Consider the following 12601-nt stretch of genomic DNA (forward strand, 5'->3'; position numbering starts at 1 on the left):
ACTAAAGTATTTGAACGTTTCATACGATAAGTAATAAGCGTATGTATAAGAATACATGCAACGTGTAATAGCATGAAATTAATTCTTTAGAAGCGTGTTATTACAGAGACTCAACACGTTTATGATATCGCGGCTGAAGATTCACCGCGATGTATCTCTTTTCATTTGGCACATTAATAAAGTCAGGCAATTAAATAATTATTGTTCGACATGAAATAAAAGATGGAAGAATTATTGTCTGGAACAGTTACGAATAACATTGCAATAGTATTATTACGAGATGATAAAATAAAACTTCATCTATGATACTATGGTAATTAAGGGTTGAGATGATGCATATTATCAGTGTGAAGGAAAAGTCAGTCGAAATCCGTACCACGGCGAATGTGTTAAAGGTAATTCTACTTTATTGTTATTTTTCTTTAGGTATTTAGATACTTTATTATTATTTTATTTAATATTCGTGACAAATTTAGATCTCTCGCGACATAAATACTTTTTATTGACGAACAACTTTGACATATCAACATATGCTTTATTATGAAATAAAGGATATTCTATAAATAGACATGGTAAGACAAGCGGCTTTAAAAGATTGGCTTAACAAATTTAATCCAAGTATTCAACACGATGTTTGACGCAATATTTCATTTTTCCTGACGTCTATGAAATCTCAAATTAATCGCGTCATGTTAGGAAACAATAAGATGGACGCAAAGGTCATTTCGTATATTAAGAATATATTATGACGACGATCCTTTCTGTTTTCACTTTTACCCAAAGCAAAACTTAAGCGTTCCAATGCCACAGAAATTTAAATGAATGAAACCTAATTGTGAGTGGCACGTGCAGAACACACTTAGTATGCTAATGTAATTCCACATGAAACTACGATCAGAGATGTGTTTACATAACATTTCAAACAAATATTAACGTAATTAACTTACGTTTTTGTTATTATGATGGAAACGAATATTAATCGATAATTTTACAATACGATAGCACAATTATCTAATTTAGTTAAACGATTTAAATAAAACCGTGAAATATGTATTAGAAGTATCACAACAGATTTGAAGAATTTATCGTAGGTATTTATTACGCAAAATTATGTATAAAATATTGATGAATATTGAATCCATGCAAATGCATGCTAATGAATTATCAAACATGAGTAACCGTGCGTTTTAACGTATAAAACATTTGATTTTTTTTATCTTAGTATTTATCTTCGTCTTATATTCATTTTCACACATCATTGTACAACTAAGAATTTTCCGTTTTATGTATGATATGTTTCCAATCCTTTGATACAACTTTTTAGGATTCACAGTCGTAAGAACTGTTCATTACAGTACGCGTATAGTATTCGTTTATTGTAACCAAGAAAATCATAATACCGTAATGAGCAAACATCTTACAACAAACTACGTATACTTGTAATTGGAACCTAAAGTATTAGATAGGTAATCGTCGTCCCTTTTCATTCGTAGAGATCATTGTTACTTTGGTTTAAATGATTACAAATGACAAAAAAAGGAAGATGGTGACTGACAATCCAAAAGTGTGTACAAGACAGTGCGAGACAGATATGGGTACCTGCCTCAGGGCGAGCCAACTATTGTTGGATTTTGGCAAGATCAAAATCACAGTCTGTCACTAGTTTCGTTTAGAAGAATTTTGTCGAAATATTAATTGTGGTTCATCCTGCTTCGCCTACTACGTGACTGTGACGACAGAAGGAAACTCGAGCGAAGTAATTGTCGGATGAGGCTGCCTCGCGGGTCTGCCTCATGCTCTCTGCACATAGCGTAATAGTAAGGTTCCAATTACAGGTATATACTTCGTTATAGCATCTTCGTTCACTGAAACTATTAGGCCATCAGCTGGAACTATTAGATTGTTAATTCTCGGTCGAGTCACCGAATAGTTGCCATCACATCGATTTCCATATCCTTGAATTAGGTTGTCAAGGACATCAACCTGAGAAATTCTCCCTGAATAGGTCAAATAGAATATATATATATATATATATATATATATATATATATATATATATATGTCGGGTTTACATTAGAATTAGTCGAGTTAGGGGCATGAAACGAATCTTCGTTTGGATTACACGTTATCGTTGTGCAATAGAGAAGACATTGACTAGCGTAAGTACGATTATCATAGAACCGGACAAGTAACCGTGGTAATTAGATACTCGAGAAACTAATGACAATGATCCTAGGTTCAATAACGAATCCGCGGTCAACGGGATGATAGATGAACGTGCTCACAAAATCCAAGTCGGACGCGTAATATTCACTGGTCGTAAGGTGTTACTGTATTCGTCGATGGGACCGCAAGAAAGAATGACTTTCCGTCCCAACGATGCCATTGTCACGTAATTTTTGGGGTCAGTTGATGAAAATAAAAAGTAGCTGAGTCGTAACACAACTATTAACTTTGTTTTAATTAAACTTTATTATGAATTCAACAATCACAATGTAACACACACTGAATTAACATAAATCACAATTCACTCCAACCATGTTATGTAAGACTTAGTTACAACGATACGTTAAGTACGCGACTGTTATGAGGGTAGAGACCGGTATAGATATGTTGACTATTCTAAGGATACAGAATAAGTGAGTCTTTCTGGCGATACCATGTCTGAGGAAGGCTAGGGGTGGGTGTGTCTAAGGACACGGGACTATCGGATTTGTTGATGACAATTTTGGTTAAGGAAGTGAGGGCAGTAGACACCGTCTCCGATTGGATAATAAGACGGTTGGTGGACCAGGAAGGGTTTTAGCCGCCCTCGCGAGAAACTTGCTAACGGAACATACCAGATGTGAAGAAAACCAACTTTCTAAGCTAACACGTGGTAGACAATAAACGTAAAGGGAAATCTAAGACAGGTAATACTCGCTTGGTCCGAAGGACCTTAACTATGAAAATGCCAAGACCCCTGGTGGGTACTTAAGACTATTGAGGGTGCGCACCAAGAATGTGCAGACATCTGGGTGCCATCCTGTCCGCGGTGTGTAGCCTGGTCTCTGATGTGAATTGACGTTACACCACAGAGGAAAATTATGATGGGGTGTGTCTAAGGACACGAGATCATCGGATTCGTCGAGGATAGCCTCCGTTCGGAAAGTAAGGGAAATTGACGTTGCTGCTAATTGGTCAATCTCCATATCAGTGGTTAGAAAAAGATGCTAGCCGCCCTGGAGGAAAAGTTGTTAGTGGGAGACGTCGTTCGTTGAAAAAAATAGATCTCCCCTATCTTCCCGTAGTTGGGAGAAAGACTGTTTGTCTGTTTGAAGGACTTTAGGTAACTAGATCTTAGTGTTTATAACGGCCCTCGGGCTAGCTGAACATGTACTGCGGAGACGCATCGACATCTGGCAATCATCTTACTCGAAGAATAGGTTCTGCGTGTGGCGAGCCACGGGCAGAAACCGTTGAAATGTTTACTGTCGCGTGCCGCCAGAAATATTTCTTTTAAGGAGAGCTATAGAATTGCTCCGCACCTTTGTTAGACAAAGCGTTCATCCCGTGACCGCGGCTACGTTCGGCGACTGGCTGTCGTCTCGAGCCCAAGCTCATTATCACAACTCTCGAACAATTGTTTAATTACAGCTACAGTAGACTCTAGATTACAATGTTGCGGGATTATCCAAAATTCCAAAGGCTCCGGTGTTCTTTCATCTCCGACATATATATATACCAAAATATACCAGAATGGTGTATAAAAACGACAGGTGTTTCACTTACTGAATTCCAAATGAAAAGAAGTAGATTGGGCTAGGCTATTAAAGTGGTAACGACTTGCGTGGAGACGATATATGTGAATGAGCGTTCTCAAAATAGTCACATCTAAGGATATCCACAGATAGAATTATCGAAATGCATTCATTGTAAGTATATCTGGTTACCATAAAATGTACTTACCAACTGTGCAGCAGAACAGTAGCACACGTATGATGCCAAACATACTTTTCTGTACAACTCGAAAATCGAAAGTGACCACTCTATATAGAAAGAAGTTATTCAGGATTGTCAATTTGACAACATATTTCAAGAGCATCGAAATGAGGTGACAACTATTCGGTGACTTCGCTCTTCCCATTAATATCTTAGTAATATCCTACTTACTAATAGCGAAGTTCCTGGACCTCTTTCATAAATCAAAAAACAACCCTATGTCATTAAGAGTATGTCATTAGTATAAACGTCTTTGGCAAAATTACAATTCATTCCGCAATCGTGATTAATGATGATCGCCACATAAAACGAGAAGGACAAGTTAATTTGAGTTGACAAAACTAACGAGCAAATAAACTTTCCAATAACGTTGTTCCGCAATCTCAGAATCCTTCAAGGACTACTAGAATGTGAACATCTCTTCAATAACATGCTGTTTTATCAACATAGTTAACACCTTTATATCAGTTAACAGTAACATTGCACCGTTTAGAAATACGAAACATAGCGTAAGGGGAGGTAGCTTCTTTATCGAGATATTTACTACAAATTTAGCAAATTTAGTGAAAAGTCAATATACGAAACGAAGGATGGTGTTAAACATTCAGAGGCTCGAGAAAGTATGGATTAAATGTGTACCATAGAAAAGTATATCCATATTATGTGTGTTATACAGATAAAACATTTTGGGATTTCATTGACATTGCAATTAGGTAAGATAATCAGGATTATATTCCTGGAATTTGGAACCGATCTGAAAAATTTTTTTTTACGAGATATTTTAGAATTACAAGATATTTATTGCAAACATAGATCTTCAAATTGTAAGCATCAAAGATGATCCTATCGAATACTGAAGTTCATTAAATACAATGGATAATTGGCTTTTTGTATTAAATTGAATTGATCTCTGTGAAATCTATACTACATACGTATTTTCTCATCTTTGTGGATAATTTCGCACTTGTTTCTAACTTTACCGGTGCTAACGAGATTTCAAGATGCTTCATTTAACACACCTGATATATTCATAAAAGGATAAACTGAACACCCCGTATAAAATGTTGTACGTTTAACGAGAAATCTTACGAGGTATCTTATCGCTCTGATTCCCTTAGAAGTTGAAATTTCTTAAATTATACAGAGGGCAATAAGGTGGTGGTTTCGAAAGCGAGCACAATTCAATTCTCGAATATTTCGCATAATCGACGACAGGAGTTAGAAAGGAAAAGCTAATGTTCTTGTGAGCTATTTAATCAATGTTCACATACGCAAATACATAGGAGTTACGGTGCAAAAATCGAGTACCAGCTGGCAATATTTGCTCGTGCTCATTTTCTTCGAAGCCATCACGACGATCTAAATTTTTAATTAACGCGATGATTTTGTTCACTTCGGTATGTGCATAATGATACACGTATATACAGGCAATTTATGTACAGCTGTATATTTACACAATAGTAGACGTATGTTTGTACAATTAGAACTATTAGAAAATGTAAAAAAACCCATCTGAATAAGTAAACTGGAAAAACACTATAGGAAGTTTCATGTATGCACATAAAATATATATACATAGATATATCAATATTGCCCTTCTTAGTTAACACGTAGACTGCTACGTAATTTTATATATTTCTTCCTAGCAGTCGCAATAGATTGAAATGTGTTGCATCGTAACGTTTCATTTTTGCAAAATATTTATCTTATTTTAAATATTCTGAGAAGTTTAGTAACCTGAGTCACCGATAACCAACCGTCACGGTTAGTCCATTAAAATATTCTATCTTACATTTCTCTTTATTTTTCAAGATATCCTGGAATATTTTAAGCTTGCTTAATCTTGTAATTTTCTTAATTCATTTAGCCTGTGATTATTATCTTTTAAGATCAGTTATACTATACACTCTATTACAAGATGATAACCAAATATTTTGAATTGAACGAAGAATAAGAATGACAAAGAAAATGATAAAACTTTAACTTTATTTAATTCTGAAGTGATAAATAATAACGTTTTGATTAATACGGACAAAACAGACCTTTGGTATATCTAGTCTAGCGTAGTGTATACTAATATAATTGCCAACAAACAGGAGGATAAAATTTGTTTAGGAGATGAAGGAAAATCAAGAAATGTGGAATTTCTAGAACAATAGGAACGTAATCGGTGCTTTATCAATGGCTCGTCTAAATAAAACACAAATCAAACAATGCAAAGAGGGAAAGTTTTAATACAACTTCGTCTCACGCATTGGATGCTCAGACAGCCCATAAAACATTTGCATATTGTCCAGTTCCTTCTTCGATATTGATTCCTCGGTATTGATACGCTATACACGGAAAAAATACGAAAAAAGTCGCGGGAGATTTAAGAAAATCGAAAATTGTAAAGTTCGCGCAATTGCAAAATTGTAAATATTATTTTTGCAAATAAAATTCTGATACAGTGTCTTTAAAGAAGCTTAGTACAGTAAGGCAGCGAGAAGAGAGAGAGAGAGAGAGAGAATGATGTCACCACATCAGTAATTATGAAGTTTAGAATTTAAGATTCTGTTAGCGTGCATAACATATGGCATACGAGCGAAACAGCAATATGTGTTTGTATAATACTGTCAAGAGCAATGGAAGAAAAATTCAGAACAAAATTTGATGGAATGTGACGGAGGGCTACTTTAATATTACTATCAGCTATATGTATTAGGACATCTAATATCTATCTGTTACATTTATGGATTGAGAAACTCTAATGAATTTTACTTTATTTAGTCTTTACATCATAGTTATGAATGACGTAATATATTTATAATAAAGCGACTAGAAAATAATAACTATAATAAATGAGCATTCAATTTGTACTAAATATCAGTAGGTATCTTAATACTAATGATTGCCAGTGTATATTCCTATATCTTTGTAATAGTGGACATTCATGGAAAAAAATAATTAAATAAGAAACATGAAGTAGAGAAATAATTAGAAATTGAAAGAAATAGAATTAAACATATGTCAATAAGTGGTGATAAAGAAAACAGGGACTTGATACGCGAGATCACTATGTCTTCCAGAGTCTAATTGATTTGTAAACATATGTTTACTGTAATTTCTCACTTAAAATTTTAAGCAATCTTTCGTAGAAAGGTTAAATCCAAATCAACAATAGCTAATAAGAAAAAAATATATAACAGGAATAATATAAAAGAATTCTTCCAAAATATAAAACGAGTGTATATTTTTGAGAAACGCAATTGATTTTGGTTCGTAAACATATGATCATTGTAATCTTTTATTTCTACTCTTAGCAAGCTTCTCATATTTTTTCAACTTCAATGGCTATAAAAAATATTGGCACACCATTGTGCTTATTATAGCATTTACATACTAATTTCTTAAATTTACTGCCTTATTGTCAGACTACAAAAATTTGGTATTATGAAAATGAAATGTATAGAACCTGATAAAAAAAAAGTGTTTCATTGGAAAATAAAGGGTTGTGTGTCAATACTTTTTATAGACACTGTATGTAATACTGGTTGCAGCGGAACGTCGAACGAAAAAAGAATCGAAAGGTTTCCCTTTGAGTAAACGTGTATGAACGTGTATGAACATATATGAACGTGTACAAACACGATAAACAGTCGCCGCGAACGACACCCATTTACGCGGAACGGCTGAACGCGGAAGCAACGCACCGTTTATTGATCACGTTTCACGGATTTACCGACGCCAGATAATACATCCAGGGCGAAAAATCAAAATCAATCGCTTTTTGCGTACCTACTTATACAAAGCAATGCGACCCAGTCACATAACTGCAATTCAAGTCCAGTTTTTCTCGCATTTATGTCACGCATATGATTAAAATTAGATAGAACAGTGTATATGATTGAAATTAAACTAGACAATGCATATAATTAAAATTAAATTAGGTAATACGTATGATTAAAATTGAATTAGGTAATACGTATGATTAAGGTTAAATTAGGTAATAGGTATGATTAAGATTAAATTAGTACTTATAAAGTAAATTTGGAAAATATTTAAACATCTTTTAATATACCAGACTAGTATTTGGCTAGTTTTTGTTACACATACATAAATTAATCGGCTTATGTAATTTATGGTAATTAATTTATAAGAGTAGTTTTACTTATAATTAGAAATAACATATTACTGTTTAATTAAATAACAATCATCAAATTTTTATGGGACATTATGTAAAACTTTCGAATTTATAAAAAGAACTAAAAGGAATAAGCTTATTTATTTAGCAATGACGACTAGCTGAAGGTATTACAATGTTACAGGAAAATGCATTACACTGTGGTTTTATCAAACATCATCACTCTATTCATGTATCATTAAAGATTCAACTTGGACACTATCTGGTGTCAATTAAAATAGCGTGATACAGAATTATGTATGCCACCGAAAGAATTAACTTTAAAACCTATGTTAAAATTTTAGACATTTCCTATTCTTGTTAAATACTAGTTTATTTTTATAGTTTATTAAATAAATACTAGTTTACACAGTGTTATACATTTTTATTGCGACACCCTGTATATCAATTGCAACATTATCGGTACTATCCATATTAAGATGACAATTCACAATATAGTTAGGGCATCGTCTATAGTATGTCATTCAATTTAACACATTACGGACCAGTCATCTTATTGCTAGGTGTACGCAGGGGCCAGATTAAATTACTTTTCTCTATATGACAACAATGGAAACCCGAAAATTCTCGTGAACGGTCGCAAGCATTAGGATCGAAAACACAGGAATTCTCGTGATCTGTCCATAATTAATAACGATAATACGCTTAGAAGACAGGAAAAACAAGAATGTAATTAAATGAATATCAATAAATTATTTCGAAATCTACGTTTTTGGTTTTTACTCTCGAGATTTTAGTATCATGTAATGACTACTTGTCTTGTATCAATCGTCAAGTCAACAATCTTCGCTGCACGTGATCATTATACATAATTACATTTTTCCACTAGGTGATGTGCATATACATCTTTTCTCCACTATTTTCACTGGCAGAGAAACGTATAGTCTACGGTCAAAATCTCGAGGTAGTCTATTCTACACAAGGACAACAAATTATACATATTGAGCTGTATAACATAGACTCGTACTGTTTTTATTCCCATATTGCATATATTGCACTAAATATAAAAACAGGATGAGTTTATGTTACAATGTAGTAAAATAACACTATATGCACACAACAATGAAAAATGGTCGCAATTTCAATTGGTAGCACTGATATTGGTAGGTTATGTCATTTATGTATATTGTTCATTTCCTGGAAAGGTGATATAACCAAGAATAGTTAGAATATTTAAGAAGTTACTTTGAAATACAAGGTTTAAAATATTGGATTATAACATATATTTAAGAACAATGTCATAATTCAAAATACGATTGTTTTAACCCTTCTTTTACTGTAACTATAAACAATACGTATAAACAATATTTTATGAGAAACTGTCAAAACTCAAAAACTATCAGCAAAATTATAAAAGAAAATAATGTTTTCGTTATTAAATAAATAACGTGTTGAATAAAAAGTTCTATTGATCTGTGGCATAACACTGTTTCCTTCAACAATTTAACTGTTTTAACAGTCTCTAACAGTCTTTGAATCTTAATGATCTTCCATATTTTGTTTACATATATTGGTTACACTAAAAGAAAGGATTAAATAACCAATTAAAACAAACTATTGAATTATAAAATTGTTCTTAAATAAACAATTCTATTTTATAAATATACTTTACTATATCTTGATAAATATTACATTACTTTATAATTATACTTCCATCATAATAAATACTCCAAAATTTGTCATTTTTCAGTAACTCTCCCAAGAAACCAGCGATATGTATTTCTAACCAAGCAAGCAGTATAAGTACACTCGTATGTGACCCGGCTATCAAAAATACATACATATGTATAAAGCTGCCAAATCTATCGCCGGTATGAAACCTCAATAATACGTCACGTATCTACACCGGATCTAGACGTCGAGATTCAAAATAAATCCATGGTAATAATTCTTATATTGATAGTTATAAGTATGACAGCTAAGTATTGAAGAAATTAAAGGGAATATAAATTACAACTATTTTACACGATGAAGCAGCATGCGGGTACGCGTTGCGCACGCCAAGAAACGCGCGCACACAATTACATCAAGTTACGCATCCACACGTATACACACTGATGCTCACACCGATCGAGACAATGCGTCAAAGCAGAGGCGGTAATAATCATTCACCTTTCATGTAATATCAAAAACTAATAGATCTAATCTCTTCAAGGCAACAAACGAGAATATATACCGAATATAATCTGCAGAAGAAATGAAACATCGGATAGTTGAAACGACTCAAGAATGGATCCACCGAGAACACGATACAATTGCGTTCATACGCGACGAGTTTCTCGCGATATCTTTCACGGACACGCGGGAAAATCATTCAGCCGATATCTGGTAAAATCGTAAAATTACACCAACGAAAGTTCGATCATGGTTTCTGTTATCAAACAAGACACTATTAAGAATCTATGAGAGAGAAACTGAGCGAAAGTATCCGGCCGTGGTACTCGACTGTTCGATTTCTGCACACCAAATTCGATATCCCTATCACAAACTTTTCCAGCTGAATAACGAACGTCGTAATCACGAAAAATATTGTTAATGATTCTAACATCGACATGAATATGTAGTAGAGTATTTATGAATTTATAAAACAGAGTTGTTAGACATATATTCACCACAATATCGAGATGCACGATAGTAGGCGCGGCTTTTCACCCCGTATAGAGAGAAACGATTTCGTGTCAGTGATTTGTCACCTACCTACGTTATTCGAGCGTGTCCTCTTCGTCAACGATCCTCGTGCTATCCACGAATGAAACTCACGATACCGATTTAACACAGAATCACGAACGAATCGTGCTCTCGGCACTTTTCAGCTCGTGCTTGTCGCACGCCAACCGAGTCCGCCATCTTGGGGCAACCGCCAAATCCCCCCAGGCAGGACAATACTTTCCCATGAAAAGTCACTAGGAACCTCTACAGATTTTCCATCTTTATCTCGCTACTACTCTTACCCTTAACCCTTGACAAGCCGACTACAGTATAAGTCGTTCTACTCCTTCTCGATACACTAGACTTTGCAGACATATCTGTGTTTATTGCGATTATTAGTGTGGTATTTGTGCAAATTCATATTTTAATGAGTGAAATGAAATAAAATGGGACCTGGATAGAAAACTGTTTGACAGGCCTATACTTTGGATATTTTACATTTTACATTTTACATATTGTGTGCACTCTGTGCATTTTTCCATCTACAAACTTCCTATAAATACATAAAAATCTTGTATAAACCAATAATATATGAAGTTTACTTTTGGTATCGACAGTAGTTCTAATAGTTCTAAGTTCAAGATAGTTTGGTATCTAAAATTTGTTTTTTATTTAAGATGTGATTTTAAGATTAACATAATCAAATTTGATGTTTTTTAGTACATTCATATTTAGTGTTGTCAGGTATGTTATTCATTTTTCAATTATTAGTCTTGTTAATGGTATAGTAAAGTTTAATTCGAATTTATTCTTGATAATGTCTATTTTTTGATGAATTCACTAGATATATATTGTTGTATTATCGCCACATTGTGATTATTTCGTAGCTACATTCTAATTAGTTCTACAATTCAAGTGATACTTGGCATTTATCGTAAATTTTAGTTTTTTATAAATTGATTAACTGATTATTTACTAGCTATACTTATGTAATTGTGTTTAATTCTGTAACTGAAAGTTGATATTTTTCGGCTAGAGCTTTCTATGAAAAGTGTAACTGCTTAAATATAGTATCTAATCTCTAAAAAATATTTATATGTACGTGAACGTACTAATAGTAGACACGTGTACTTTTAATTTAACACAATAAATTTCATAATTAATTTATAATTTGTGTTACTTATATATATAAACAAACGTTTTATCGGTTTTTATATAGTTTATTAAATATGCACTAAACATATATTATAAATATAAATAATAACATTAATGTCAATTTATATCATTAACGAAAAGACAATCAATTTTTGCGATACTACATTTGGATTCACTCCTAAGGTCACATGTGGTGATGACAGTTATATATTGCAATTTTTATTGTTTGAATATTTCTCTGCGCTGATTATTAATAATTTCTTCTTTTCTCCAACATATACATATATAATTAGAATAAAAACTAAAGCAGACATAATACATTTTTATCTAACTATTTTTAGATGGGGATTTTTACGTAAAGACTAACGTTACTAAAATTTCACGAAAACAAGACTTAGTTCTCTCTAGTTAATCGCAATGATTCAATATGTAATTAAGATAAAGAGGAAGATATATCAGTTTAAAATGAAAGTAACATTGTGGAACCAATCAACTCGCTAGCAGTGTGGGATATCAATTATAAGGGGCCTTAAAGAAGGATAAAATTGAATAAAATACATTATTAAGTAAATCACATTTCTGTGATAATTCTTCTAATATCAACTTAGAAAGATACTAAATTCTTAACCTAGA

At 33.1% G+C, this 12601-nt stretch overlaps 1 protein-coding gene across 1 annotated transcript in view; it reads right to left on the reverse strand.

The window, feature by feature from the left end:
• LOC117210346 (putative fatty acyl-CoA reductase CG5065) overlaps window positions 1-11054 on the reverse strand; it is a 42442-nt gene extending 31388 nt beyond the window's left edge. Inside the window, exon 1 of the mRNA XM_033453287.1 lies at window positions 10862-11054. The gene's annotated coding sequence lies outside the window, so the exon portion shown is untranslated. The remainder of the gene's footprint in view (window positions 1-10861) is intronic.
• Between the last annotated feature and the right edge of the window lie 1547 nt (window positions 11055-12601).

Source organism: Bombus bifarius, unplaced genomic scaffold (genome assembly GCF_011952205.1).
Source record: "Bombus bifarius isolate JDL3187 unplaced genomic scaffold, Bbif_JDL3187 scf7180000008199, whole genome shotgun sequence".
Lineage (NCBI taxonomy): Eukaryota > Metazoa > Arthropoda > Insecta > Hymenoptera > Apidae > Bombus > Bombus bifarius.